We start from the raw sequence: 14383 nt of genomic DNA, 5'->3' as shown, positions 1-14383 counted from the left end.
CTACATACCTATGGCTATCTCATCTATAACAAAGGAGCTAAGGATATACAATGGAGAAAACACAGTCTCTTCAGTAATTGGTGCTGGGAAAACTGGACCCTTACACATAAAAGAATGAAATTAGAACACTCCATAACACCATACACAAAAATAAACTCTAAATGGATTAGAGATCTAAATAGAAGACCAGACACTATAAAACACTTAGAGGAAACCATAGGCAGAACACTCTATGACATAAATCACAGCAAGATCCTTTTTGACTCACCTCCTAGAGAAATGGAAATAAAAACAGAAATCAACAAATGGGACCTAATGAAACTTAAAAGCTTTTACACAGTATAGGAAAACATAAACAAGATACAGAAACAACCCTCAGAATGGGAGAAAATATTTTCAAATGAAGCAATTGACAAAGGATTAATCTCCAAACTTTACAAGCACCTCATGTAGCTCAATATCACAAAAACAAACAACCCAATCCAAAAACGGGCAGAAGACCTAAATAGACATTTCTCCAAAGAAGATATACAGATTACCAGGAAACACATGAAAGGATGCTGAACATCACTAATCATTAGAGAAATGCAAATCAAAACTAACGTGAGGTATCACTGCACAGCAGTCAGAGTGGCAATCATCAAAAAAATCTACAAAACAATAAATGCTGGAGAGGCCTTTATTGGAGAAAAGGGAACACACTTGCACTGTGGGTGGGAATGTAAATTGATATGGGCACTAGGGAGAACAGTCCGGAGGTTCCTCTAAATAGCTAACAATAGAGGTACCATACGACACAACAATCCAACTACTGGGCATTTGCCTTGCGAAAACCATAATTCAAAAAGAGTTATGTACAAAAATGTTCATTGCACCTCTATTTACAATAGCCAGGACATAGAAGCAACCTAAGTGTCCATCGACAGATGAATGGATAAAGAAGATCTGGCACATATATACAATGGAATATTACTCAGCCATAAAAAGAAGCAAAACTGAGTTATTTGTACTGAGGTGGATGGACTTAGAATCTGTCCTACAAAGTGAAGTAAGTCAGAAAGGGAAAAACAAATACTGTATGTTAACAGAGATATACGGAATCTAATGAAGAAAAAAAAAAGATTTTGAAGAACCTAGTGGCAGGACAGGATTAAGGACACAGACGTAGAGAAAGGACTTGAGGACACTGGAAGGGGGATGGGTACGCTGAGACGAAGTGACAGAGTGGCATGGACATAAATACATTACCAAATGTAACACTGATAGCTACTGGGAAGCAGCCACATAGAACAGGGAGATCAGCTCGGTGCTTTGTGACCACATAAAGGGGTGGGATATGGAGTGTGGGAGGGAGATGCAAGTGGGAGGGGATCTGGTGATATTTGTATATGTATAGCTGATTCACTTTGTTATACAGCAGAAACTAACACTCCATTGTAAAACAATTATACTCCAATAAACGTGTAAAAGGAAAAAAAAAAAAGAATGCCCAGGGATAAACCTACACACCTATGGTCAACTAATCTATGACAAAGGAGGCAAGACTATACAATGGAGATAAGACAGTCTCTTCAATCATTGGTGCTGGGAAATATGGACAGCTACATGTAAAAGAATGAAATTAGAACATTCCCCAACACCATACATAAAAATATATTCAAAATGGATTAGAGACCTTAATGTAAGACGGGACAGTATAAAACTCTGAGAGGAAAACTTACGAAGGATACTCTGACATAAATCACAGCAAGATCTTTTTTGATCCACCTCCTGTAGTAATGAAATAAAAAAGAAAACTAAACAGATGGGACCTAATGAAATGTAAAAGCTTTTTCAAAGCAAAGGAAACTACAAACAAGATGAAAAGACAACCCTCAGAATGGCAGAAAATATTTGCAAATGAATCAATGGACAAATAATTAATCTCCAATATATATATATAAACAGCTCATGCAGCTCAATATTAATAAAACAAACAACCCAATACAAAAATGGAAGAAGATCTAAATAGACATTTCTTCCAAAAAGACATAGAGATGGCCAGTACGCACATGAAAATCTGCTCAACATCACTAATTATTAGAGAAATGGAAATCGAAACTACAATGAGGTATCACATCACACCTGTTAGAATGGGCATCATCAGAAAATCTACAAACAACAAATGCTGGAGACGCTGTGGAGAAAAGGAACCTTCTTCCACTATTGTTGGGAATGTAAATTGATATAGTCTCTATGGAGAACAGTATGGAGGTTCCTTAAAAAACTAAAAATAGAATTACCATATAATCCAGCAATCCCACTACTGGGCATATACCCAGAGAAAACCATAAATCAAAAAGACACATTCACCACAATGTTCATTGCAGCACTATTTACAATAGCCAGGTAATGAAAGCAACCTAAGTGCCCACAGACAGATGAATGGATAAAGATGTGGTACATATATACAATGGAATATTACTCAGCCATACATAGGAATGAAATTGGGTCATTTGTAGAGACCTTGATGGATCTAGAGACTGTCATACAGAGTGAAGTAAGTCAGAAAGAGAAAAACAAATATTGTATGTTAATGCATATATGTGGAACCTCGAAAAATGGTACAGATGAACCGGTTTGCAGGGCAGAGATAGAGACACAGATGTAGAGAACAAACATATGGACACCAAGGGGGTAATGCCATGTGAGGGTGGTGGTGGGATGAATTGGGAGACTGGGATTCACATGTGCACACTTATATTTATAAAATAGATATCCAATAAGAACCTGCTGTATAAAAGAAATAAATAAATTTTAAAATAATTAAAAATAAATAAATAACATTTAATAAAATAAACCAAAAAAAGTTTTTCCCTTCACATAGACGTCTTTATCTTAATGCATTATTTCCATGTTTATATCTCCAAATTAAAAAAAAGAGGAATAAATAAAATCTACCTTGAACCAAAAATAAAAAAAAAAAAAAAAAAAAAAAAAAAAAAAACAGAACCCACCAGTTATACAGAGGAAAATCGTATCAGGGCACTTGCTCCAGTGGTAAAAGATTCTTAAGTTGGTCAGAGGTGGGAAATCTTCTCCCATGCAGTCAGCCCCACAAGGAGCAACCTCATTGCAAAGCTGGGGGACTGTGTCGAGGCGTCTGTGAGTAAATGTGAGCTGAGCCCCAGTCCTGCTGCAGCTGAACTCTTCCCACCCTTTCCAGGTAAAACACATGAATATGTACAAGAACTTGCAAGCCTAGAGGAAGGGCTGTGGAGCCACACCAGCGACAGCACGCAGGCCGACTTGGTGCCTGCAGGCCAGCCAGGATGGTCCTGGCCTCAGATGCTCTTCTGGAAGCTTTCCATTTCCCTACCTGTGATACCCTTCCTGCCACGGCCCCCACTGCATTTTTACTTCCTCACCTCTGCCTGGGGATACATTCCAGTGGCAGTTATGGGTGACACATCCTCTTCTTTAGCAGGTGGTAGCCTGGCAACTCCTGCAGAAAGTCCAGCAGAGCCCCACTCACAATGGGCCACCCACAAAGCCACGGGCCCTCACTCCCTCCCACCACCCCAGCCCCGACACTGCTGACGGGGCTGAGAATATGGCGTCAGGTACAGCTACAGGGGCTCTTGCTGACTGGAGAGGTGTTTATATTGACCTCAACCAGGCACACGTGGGGAGAGCTGGCAGGCAGTGTCAGGCTGCGCAAATCAGCCAATCCTCACCCCTCAGGGACTCACAGTTGCAGAAAATGAAACTTGCTAAACGGGCCACGCCCAAGGAACAGGTGTGGGCTCTTGAGAGTCAGGATAGACAAGGGGCTGCAGCTGCGGCTTGTTTTCTTCTCATTTTATCTGGTCCATGAGTGGAAAACAACTTCAAGAAGACCCTATACTAATGAGAGGAACCCAGGAGTCAGGGAGAGGAGTGATGGTGGGTGGAGACAGAGGTCTGGTGCCTGGCTGCAGTGGAAGTGTCTGGAAGACCAGGCAGAGAGAGGCTGCACAGAGTGATAGCCAGGGTCACAGACCTGTCAGAGCTGCTGTTTGTTAGTTCAAGTCCTGCTCTGTGGTGTTCTGTGTCAGCTGTGAGCGACAGGTGAGCTGGGGGTTCTCTGCATGGTGGGCTATGTGCACAGTTCCTGTGTTTCCAGCCCTGCTGGGGTACCTGCCCAGGGGAGCTCCATATCCTGGGAAGGGCCTGACTATGAGAGCCCCATGGGCTGCTGGGTAGCTGCACAGGTGAGCTCCATACCCTGGGAGGGACTTGACCACGAGAGCCCCGTGGGCTGTGGGGTGGGGGTGCAGCCCAGGTGAGCTCCATATCCTGGGATTGGCCTGACCACGAGAGCCCCATGGGCTGCTGGAAACCTGGTAAAGGATATCAGGACAGTCAGTGAAGCCACCGAGGATATATATCCAGTAGCTCCTATTTCCTACACCCTGCTGGTCATTCTACCATCCACCAGGCCATGGCATTCTGTATTAGACTTCAATGATGCCTTCTTCTGTATTCCATTCATCTCAGAGTCACAAGAATTTTTGGCTTGTGAGTGGCAGGACACAACATGCAACCAAAGCAATAATGCTGGGCCGTCCTGCCCCAATGGTTCAAAAATCCCCACACCATCATTGGGGAAATGTTCTCTAAAGACCTAAAAGTTCTACCTCTGTGAAAGGGAACACTCCTTCAATATGCAGAGGACATTCTGATCGCCAGGCCTACTAAAGACGCCTCTGAACTACCTAGCCAAGAAAGGATATAAGGTGTCCAAGAAAAAGGCTCAAATATCCCAGGCTAAGGTGACATGCCTGAGCTTCATTCTCACAGATATTCGGAGAAACACATCCCAGGATAGGGAAGAAGCCATTTGCAGCCTTACCTCTTCTAAAACTAGAGGACAGCTTAGGGGTTCCTGGGGAGGCCAAGGTTTTCTGCATCTGGATCCCTAACTACAGTCTAATAGCTGGGCCTCTACATGAAACACTGACATGAAAAAATGATGATCCCTTTGAATAGGATCCAGAAGCAGCCTCTCAAGAATGGAAAGAGCAGTCAATTCAGACCCTTGCCCAGGAACTCCCTAATTTAGCTAAACCCTTTGACCTTTACATACCCGGTCAAAGGTTAATTGCCCTTGGAGCCTTAGTGCAAAAACTGGGACCACTTGAAATGGAGCAACACAAGAATGCCCTTCATGTATGATAAACTATGGTCACCAAGGGCTTTGCCCACCGACTCATCAGGCCAGGATACTGGGGTATCTAAAAAGATGGAAATCAGCAGCCCACAAGGCCAGCTCCCTCCTAAGGGAAAAGGACCCCACGTGGTGATCCTAACAACGCATCATGCCCTGAAGTTGCAGGGGTCACTCTGTGGACACACTGACCTCGAGTGAGGAGGCCCTCCAACGCCAACCTACAGAGAGACAAACGGGGGCAACGGGCCACCAAGATGACTCGTGTGACCATCACTTGACCTGGAGTTTCTCTCAGAAAACAACAAGACTGTGCCCCGAAAGAGCAGACTACTGCTTGCAGGACTTACTGCACCCAGAGGGGAGCTAATAAGCTTGGCGGGGGAAAGGTATATCACGCTTTCACCATAGAAAACCCTACAGACACCACAGTGATGGTGGCCAATATGACCGGCTGGACTGCTGGCTACTTCTAAAGGCCATTGACTCAGTGGACCTCATGGCCCTGGATCACCACTGGCCCTGGACTGTCTGGGAGTTGCGCAGGCAGGGCTCTCACACATGGTGCTGTTTGTACATTAATTCAGGGACCTAATTAAAGAAAGCACAGACTACTGGTCAGAGCATCTAGGCTGGCAAAAACCGTCAGCCTAAGGTCGCCGAACAAATGTGGGGTGGGGTGAAACCTGCCACCGCAGCATCTCTGCGCATCTCTTTCCCGGACCTTAAAGGTCATTAGAATCTAAAACACTTCCAATGCTGGTGCTCAGGTGGACGAGAAGTGAGGCAGGAGGCCTTGGGACAATCAACCTCACCTGGAGGCTGGTGGGGAGACATTTTGCCCCTCCCCCCATGTATCAGGGCTCCCACCACAGCATGAAGCAGTTACAAAAGAGGGGTCTGCACCCTCAACACCCCAAGGATGAGGAATGGAACAAAAAGCAGAGGAGGTGTTCATCTCCGGCAACATTCATTAAAAATTCCTGGGAGATAAAAAGAGAATCTGGGCAATAAAATAAAGTCTAACCTGTTTTTCCTTTGTGCTTTGTCTAATTTCATGTGTTCCTAGGGTTCCGCATGCAGAGGTCCCACACCCGTCACTTCAGACCCGATTTCCTAGTGCAGAATGGCTGGGTCGACACCTCAGCTAGCGGGGTCCCATGCAGACTCTGCGGCATAGAGCCTGAGCTGCAGCCAACCCAGCCCTCGAGAGCTCCATCCCCTCCCTCCCACTGACGCTGCTGGGATCCCTACACAGCAGCCCAGCCCACAGCCCGTGGGGCAGTGCACGCTCTCACCTCTCCATTCTGTTTTCAAAATAATGTTTCCTTTGCTTCTGAACCAAACTCAGTCTTGATCTGTTGGCTCCAATGACACTGGGCGCGGGGACTCCTGTTGGGGTCCACTCTGGAGGATCAGTAACAGAAATTGAGAACATTGTAACTTCAATGAACAGGTGTGTGAGCCAAACTGTAGTTAACATAGAGCAGTGTATAAGGCTCGGGTAAAGTAAGATGTTTCTAAGACTTCCATTTGATATTTCCATCACTTTATTATAAGCAAGTTCAGTGAAGACATTTGTCTTATTTGTCAGGTCAACATTAGAGAAATGAAGTGATTTCTTTCCAAGGATGTACATCTAATACACTTGGCTGAAACTTCAGTCTTGTTTTGAATGCTTTTCCATTGAGAATTATAACTCTCTTTCAGCTCCCCCATTTCTGAGAAGTATAAAATCTTATAATTTATTATTACCAAAGGGGAAAGATGGGAGGAGGGATAAATTAACAGTTTGGGATTAACACATACACACTGCTATGTATAAAATGGATCATCAACAAGGAACTACTGTATAGCACAGGGAACTATGCTCAATATTTCACAATAACCTATAAGGGGAAATAATCTGAAAAAGAATAGATATTTTTTATCGACATCATCTATCAACGACAGATAAAATGTAACCTAAGGGAAGCCGATGGTGAGCGCTTCTGACCCTGAAGACTTCAGTCATCTAATGTTCAGACTCTGACTACTTCCCAAGGCCCTTAATGAACACACGTGTAACTGTAGCTTAAAAATTCCCCAGTTTGGGGTTCAGGGAGGCACTGATTTGGAAAAATCCCTGGTGTTCTCCTTACATGCACGGGACCCTTCCTACTGCTAAAACATGCCTGTCACACGCAGAGGATGGTACACCGTTTGATCAGGAAGAGTTTGGAAAAGGCACCTCATCTCCTCATCTCCTGGTGCTCGGGTTCACCCCTCCAGCATCTTTCCTAACAATCTCCTCACTTGGGGATGTCAGCACCGTCAACATCCTGTTGCGCACAGTTTGGGATTTGTCCAGAGGATGAAGCGGAAGGATGAGAAACAATGAGAGACAAGTCCTAGGTGCTTGGACAGGCACATGTCACTCTAATTTCCAATCATGAAGACGAATTCACCAAAGGCTAGGATTGCCCATGGAAACAGAATAGGGCTAGAGGAAATCCCACTGTTTTGTGGCCAGTTTCCAAAAACACTAGTTGAAAAAATGGAACTCAGGGGCACTAAAATTCACGAAACTGCAGAGTTGTAAATATCTATCGTCAAAAAATGTCTTGAGGTAAGTCACACAAAAGGACTTGTAAACAAGGGAGAATGGAAGGAAACTGATTTGAAGAGGTAGAAACGACTCGCCATTAAAGCACAAGCAAAGGGGTTGAACATTGCCAACGATGCAGCTGGCCAAAGAGAGCGTATGCATTTTTTCTGAATATATTCAAGGAAAGGGCATACACCCTTTTTAGCCAACCAAACAGGTGGGCACTGGAAATCAATATTACAAAATGTATCACTTCCCATTATTCAGAAGAGCAATCGTCATAAAGTGTAGACACCAGAAATTCAGGACAGGGCGAGGAGAAAAGGGAGCCCTGTGAGGCTGATAGTGGAAATGTAAATGGCCAATGGCCACTCTGGAGAAGTGTATTGTGTTTACTAAAACATATGAAAAATGAGCTACAGAGCATAGGGCACTTGCACTCATGGGCGTATATCTTGGGAAAAACAAAAATCGACAGGACACAGGCACACCAACGTTTACCACCTCTCTGTTACAAAGAGCCTCCACTTGGATATAACCTAAATGTCCCTGGAAGGATAAAATGGATAAAAAAGATGTGGTACTTATGTAGAGTGGAATATTACTCATCCAGAAATCAATGAAATAAGGCCATTTGCAACAACTCCGGAGGAGTTATGTACGATCATTCTAAGTGACATAAGTCAGAAAGAAAAAGACACATATCATAAGATGTCACTTAAAGGTGGAATCAAAAATGGCTACATATGAAATAAATTACAAAACAGAAACAGAGTAAAATATGTAGAAAACACACATAAGGCTGCTAAAGGGGAAAGGTGGGGAGGGGTGAGGCATTATCCAGGAGGTTGAAATTAGCAAAGATACCATTCCAAGTACCAAATTGGTAATCGACAAGGCCTACACGTACCTCAAAGAACTGCACTCAGCACACTCAAGTCACCGGAAAATACTATATACGACTGGTAAGAATCTGAAAAAGAACTTATTGATGTCTCTCAGTATGTGAATCAAGTGGATGTACAGCAGCAAAAAACAGAGCTTGGAAAATCAGCTGTAACCAGTATAATAATAAATTTTAAAAAAAGACAGACAGAGAAAAATTCTTACAAAATTTGCTCAAGGGCTATGATGCAACATGGATTGAACACATCTAGACCCACAGCAGGATGAGATATAAGGCTGGAAACTATTCACGCTAAGAGATATTAGTGAGGTTGTGTGAGGAAATGCAGACCTTTTCAAGTAATACTGCCTGGTACCCAATCCATGGCTCCCAAATCTGCAGGCTCAAGGGAATCTTCCTACAGAAAAAACATGCATGGGAAACCCAGAGGACTGTACACTGTGTGATTGGGAAAGGTGTGTAAAATGCACCTCATTTTTGATCTCCTGGTGCTCGGGTTCGCCATTCCAGCCACGTTACTAAAAATTTCCCAACTTGGAGAATCAGCGCCTTTAACCTCCTGTTTCACACAGTTTGCAATTTGTGTGGAGGATGAAAGGGAAGAGGGGGAACCATTGAGAGACTAGCTGTAGGAGTTTTGACAGGCACATGTCACTCTAATTTCCCATCAGGAAGAAAAATTAACCAAAGGCTCAGCCTGCCTCCCCGGAACCAGAATAGGGCCTGAAGCAATCGTGCAAATTTGCAGCCAGCTCACCAAAAAGAGAGTTGATAAATGGAGCTCAGGGGCAGTGCAGTTCACAAACTTGAAGAGTTATAAATGATAACTAACGTCCAAAAATATGTTGAGGTAAGGCAACAAAGAGGATCTGAATACAAGGCAGAATTGCAGGAAACAGATTTCAAGAAGTAGATTGCAATCGCCTTTAAAGCACATGAAAAGCAGCAGAACTTCGACAATGATGCACTTGGACAAAAAGGGCATATGCGTTTTTTCCTGAATATATTCAGGAAAAAACGCATATGCACTTTTTGGCCAACCAAGCAAGCGGGTAATGCAAATCCGCAGAACAAAGAAGTCTCACTTCCCACTGGTCAAAAGGGCCATCCGAAAAAATTGTAAAAACAAGAAATGCAGGACAGGCCATGGAGAACAGGGAGCATTGTTATGCTGATGGGCGGGGTATAAATTTCCAAGAGCCACTCTGGAGGAGTGTATGCTGTTTCCTAAAACATCTAAAAAACAGAGCTACAGAACATAGTGCACTTCCACTCACGGGCATATAACTTGTGAAGACTAAAAATCAAAAGGAAACAGGCACCCCAAAGTTTAGGGCTCCTCTGTTTACAAGAACCTCGACTTCGGTACACCTTAAATATCCCAGGAAAGAGAAAAATGGATAAAGAAGTTGTGGTACTTTTGTACAACGGAATATCACTCAGACATGAAATCAATGTCATAAGACCAGTAGCAGCATAATGAGTGGATTTAGGTACAATGATTCTAAGTGAAATAAGTCACACAGAAAAAGAAACTTATCATAAGATATCACTTATAGAGGGAATGTAAACATCGCTACACATGAACTGAATTACAAAACAGAACAGAGTCACACATTTAGAAAACACACTTATGCCTGCTTAAAGGGAAAGGTGAGGTGGGGTGATGCATAAAACAAGACTTTGAAATTAGCACAGATACCTATCTATAAACCAAATATGTAATAGAAAAGACCAACTCCTTGCTCAGTGAACTGGACTCAACACTCCCTATTCACTGCAGAGGAATATATATGACTAGTAAGAATCTTAAAACCTATGTATTGATATGTCACCGTAGGTGAATCAAGTGTGTGTAGAGCGGCATAAACACAGCAGTGAAACTCAGGTAAATGCCATTATAAAAATAAATATCAAATACAAAACACAAAGACAGTGAAAGAGAAAGAAATTCTTACAAAATTCTTTCAGGGGCTGTGATGCAACCCAGAATTACCACATCCACATCCACAGCTAGATGAGACATAAGGCTGAACACTCTTGGGGCTGAGAGGATTGGTGCGGTTGAGTGAGCAAAGGCAGACCCTTTAAAGTAATTCTGAGTGCTACCCACTCCATGGGTCCCAACTCTCCAGGCTCAAGGGAATCTTCCTACAGTTAAAAGATGCATGGGAAACCCAGTGGATGGTACACCGTGTGATCTCGAAAGGTTTCTAAAGCGCAATTCATTTTTCATCAACTGGTGCTCCAGTTCGCCATTTCAGCCACTTTACTAACAACCTCCTCACATGGAGAATCAGCACCTTTAACATCCTGTTTCACACAGTTTCCAATTTGTGCGGAGGATGAATGGGAAGAAGGGGAACCAATTAGAGACTAGCTGTAGGAGTTTGGGCGGGCACATGTCACTCTAATTTCCCATCAGGAAGAAGAATTAACCAAATGCTCAGCCTGCCTCCCCTGAACCAAAATAGGTCCTGAAGCAATCCTGCGGTTCTGCAGGCAACTCAGTATAAAGCGAGATGAAAAATGAAGCTCAGAGGCAAGGCGATTCACAAACCTGCTGAATTACAAAAGACAACTATCGTCCAAAAATATATTGAGGTAAGGCAATGAAGAGGATATGAAAGCAAGGCAGAATTGCAAGAAAAATATTTCAAGAGGTAGATTAAGGTCACCTTTAAAGCACATGAAAAGCGGCAGGACTTCGACAATGATGCAGTTGGCCAAAAAGGGTGTATGCGTTTTTTCCTGAATATATTCAGGAAAAATCACATACTCCGTTTTGGACCAGCCAAGCAAGCAGGCCATGCAAATCTGCACTGCTAAGAAGTTTCACTTCCCAATGCTCACAAGGGTCATCTGATAAAGGTGTAAAAACCAGAAGGGCAGGACAGGCCATGGAGAATAGTGAGCCCTCTTACGCTGATGGGCGGGATGTAAATTGCCAACAGCCACTCTGCATAAGTGTATGGTGTTTCCTAAAACATCTAAGAAACAGAATGACAGAGCCTAGGGCACTTCCACTCAGGGCCGTATAACTTGGGAAAATTAAAAATCAACAAGACACAGCCACCCCAAAGTTTAGGGCTGCTCTGTTTACAAGCACCTCGACTTCGGTACACTTTAAATATCCCAGGAAAGAAAAAAAAAAGGATAAAGAAGTTGTGGTACTTATGTAGAATGTAATGTCACTCAGCCATAAAATCAATGTCATAAGGCCAGTAGCAGCATAATGAGTGGATTTTGGTATGAAGTTTCTAAGTGAAATATGTCACACAGAAAAAGAAACTTATTGTAAGATATCACTTATAGAGGGAATATAAACATGGCTACACATGAACTGAATTACAAAAGAGAAAAGAGTTACACATTTAGGAAACATACTTATGCCTGCTTAAGGGGAAAGGTGATGTAGGGTGATGCGTAAAACCAGAGTTTGAAATTAGCACAGAAACCATTCCAAAGGCCAAATATGTAATAGACAAGACCTATTCCTTGCTCAATGAACTGGACAGAACACCACCTATTCACCGAAGATGAATATATCTGACAAGTAAGAATCTTAAAACCTATGTATTTATATGTATCCATAAAGGAATCAAGTGTATGTAGAGCAGCATAAACACAGCAGTGAAAACCAGTGAAACTCTATTATAAAAATAAATTTCAAAAACAAAACACAAAGACAGTGAAAGAGTGAGAAATTCTTACAAAATTCGTTCAGAGGCTGTGATGCAACCTGGATTGACAACATCTACACCCAGAGCTGGATGAGACATAAGGCTGGACACTTGGGGCTGAGAGGATTGGTGAGGTTGGGAGAGCAAATGCAGACCATTTAAAGCAATATTGCGTGATATCCATTCCAGGGGTCCCAACTCTCCAGGTTTAAGGGAATCTTCCTACAGCTAAAAAATGAACAGGTAAACCAGAGGATGGTACACCGTGTGGTCAGAAAAGGTTTCTAAAGTGCACCTCGTTTTTCCACTTCTGCTGTTCGTGTTGGCCATTCCAGCCGCTTTACTAACAATCCTAACCCATACACTAACACATATCCTAACACGTACACTTACACTAACCCGTTGTCATAGTGTAAACTGTACCCTAAATCGAACCCATTCCCAAACCCTAACTCTAACCCTAACCCTAAACCCTAACCCTAACCCTAGGACTATTCCTAACTCTAACCTTAACCCTAACACTAACACTAAACCTAAACCCTAACCATAAACCTAACACTAACCCTAAACCTAGACCCTAACCCTAACCCTAACCCTAACACTAACCCTATACTTAACCCTAAATCCTGACCCTAAGCCTAACCCTAAACCCTAACCCTATCCCTACGCCTTACCCTGAACCGTACCCTAATCCTAACACGTACACTAACACCAACCCGTGCCCTAACACGTACCCTGACCCTAACACGCTATTGTACCTTCACCTGTATGCTAAAACTTACCCATTCACTAAACCTAACCCTAACCCTAATGCTACATCTTACCCTAACCCTAAACCTAACCTTAAACCTAACCCTAACCCTAACCCTACTCCTTACCCTAACACATACACTAATCCTAAAGCGTACACTAACACTAACCCCTACCCTAACACGTACCCTGACACTAGCATGTTTCCATAGCCTCACCAGTACCCTAAACCTTACCATTCGCTAACCATAACCTTAACTCTAAACTTAACCCTAACCCTAACCCTACACCTTACCCTAACCCGTACCCTAATCCTAACCTGTACACTAATCCTAACCCGTGACCTAACACGTACCCTGACCCTAACACGTTTCTGTACCCTCACCTGTACCCTAAACCTTACCCTTTTGCTAACACTAACCCTAACCCTAAACCTAATCCTAAACCTAACCCTACACATTACCCTAACCTGTACCCTAATCCTAACCCATACACTAACACTAACCTGTGCCGTAACACATACCCTGACCCTAACAGTTTTCCGTACCCTCACCTGTACCATAAACCTGAGGAAACCGTGGTAATGAAGCATTGCCAGTGGAATTTTTGCCTTATTCAAAGTGATCGAAGAGTTTCCAAAGTGGATTCAACCCAATGTGTGAAGATTCTGAGATGTAGCACACATCAGACTCCCCCATGGCCTTCAGAGAGCAGCTCGTAGGATACACATTTTACACATCCTTCACTGTAGGCCATGCTACCGTGCTCACTGTGGTGAATACTGGTTTCAAGTGCCTCTTGTTAATATGCCTTTTTGTGCCCTTAAGGGCACCCCACGTACTTGACTTCCATTAGATCATCCACCTAAGGAGAGGGCTCGGCACGTAGAATTCCCTGCAGTTCCCAGAAAGCAAACCTTACTCTCTGTGTAAGAGACAGGTCTCCCCAAGTAACACTAAAGACTCGGCCTTTCAAATGATTCTACCAGTGGTCACCATTCCCAATGAAAGCTGCCCTCGGCAAAACTCCTTTGAGCAATGCCAGGGCTCCACACAGAGTGGGAATTTCTCCTTCTGTAACATTACCTTTTTCTCACCTGCCAGGAAGCAAGTCCCTTCAGATGGCATTTCAAAAAGGCTTTCTGCCTCACGAATAAAAGTCCTTCCCCTTGGCAGTTGGAATGCTTTTTCCTGTCATTCTCAGTTAAATTCCACAGGGAGGAGGGTGTTCAGCTTAAGCTATAAAATCAGCAGAGACCAAAGCCCTAT

This window comes from Mesoplodon densirostris, chromosome 1 (genome assembly GCF_025265405.1).
Source record: "Mesoplodon densirostris isolate mMesDen1 chromosome 1, mMesDen1 primary haplotype, whole genome shotgun sequence".
In the NCBI taxonomy this organism is placed as follows: Eukaryota; Metazoa; Chordata; class Mammalia; order Artiodactyla; family Ziphiidae; genus Mesoplodon; species Mesoplodon densirostris.
This window is presented reverse-complemented; position numbering follows the sequence as displayed.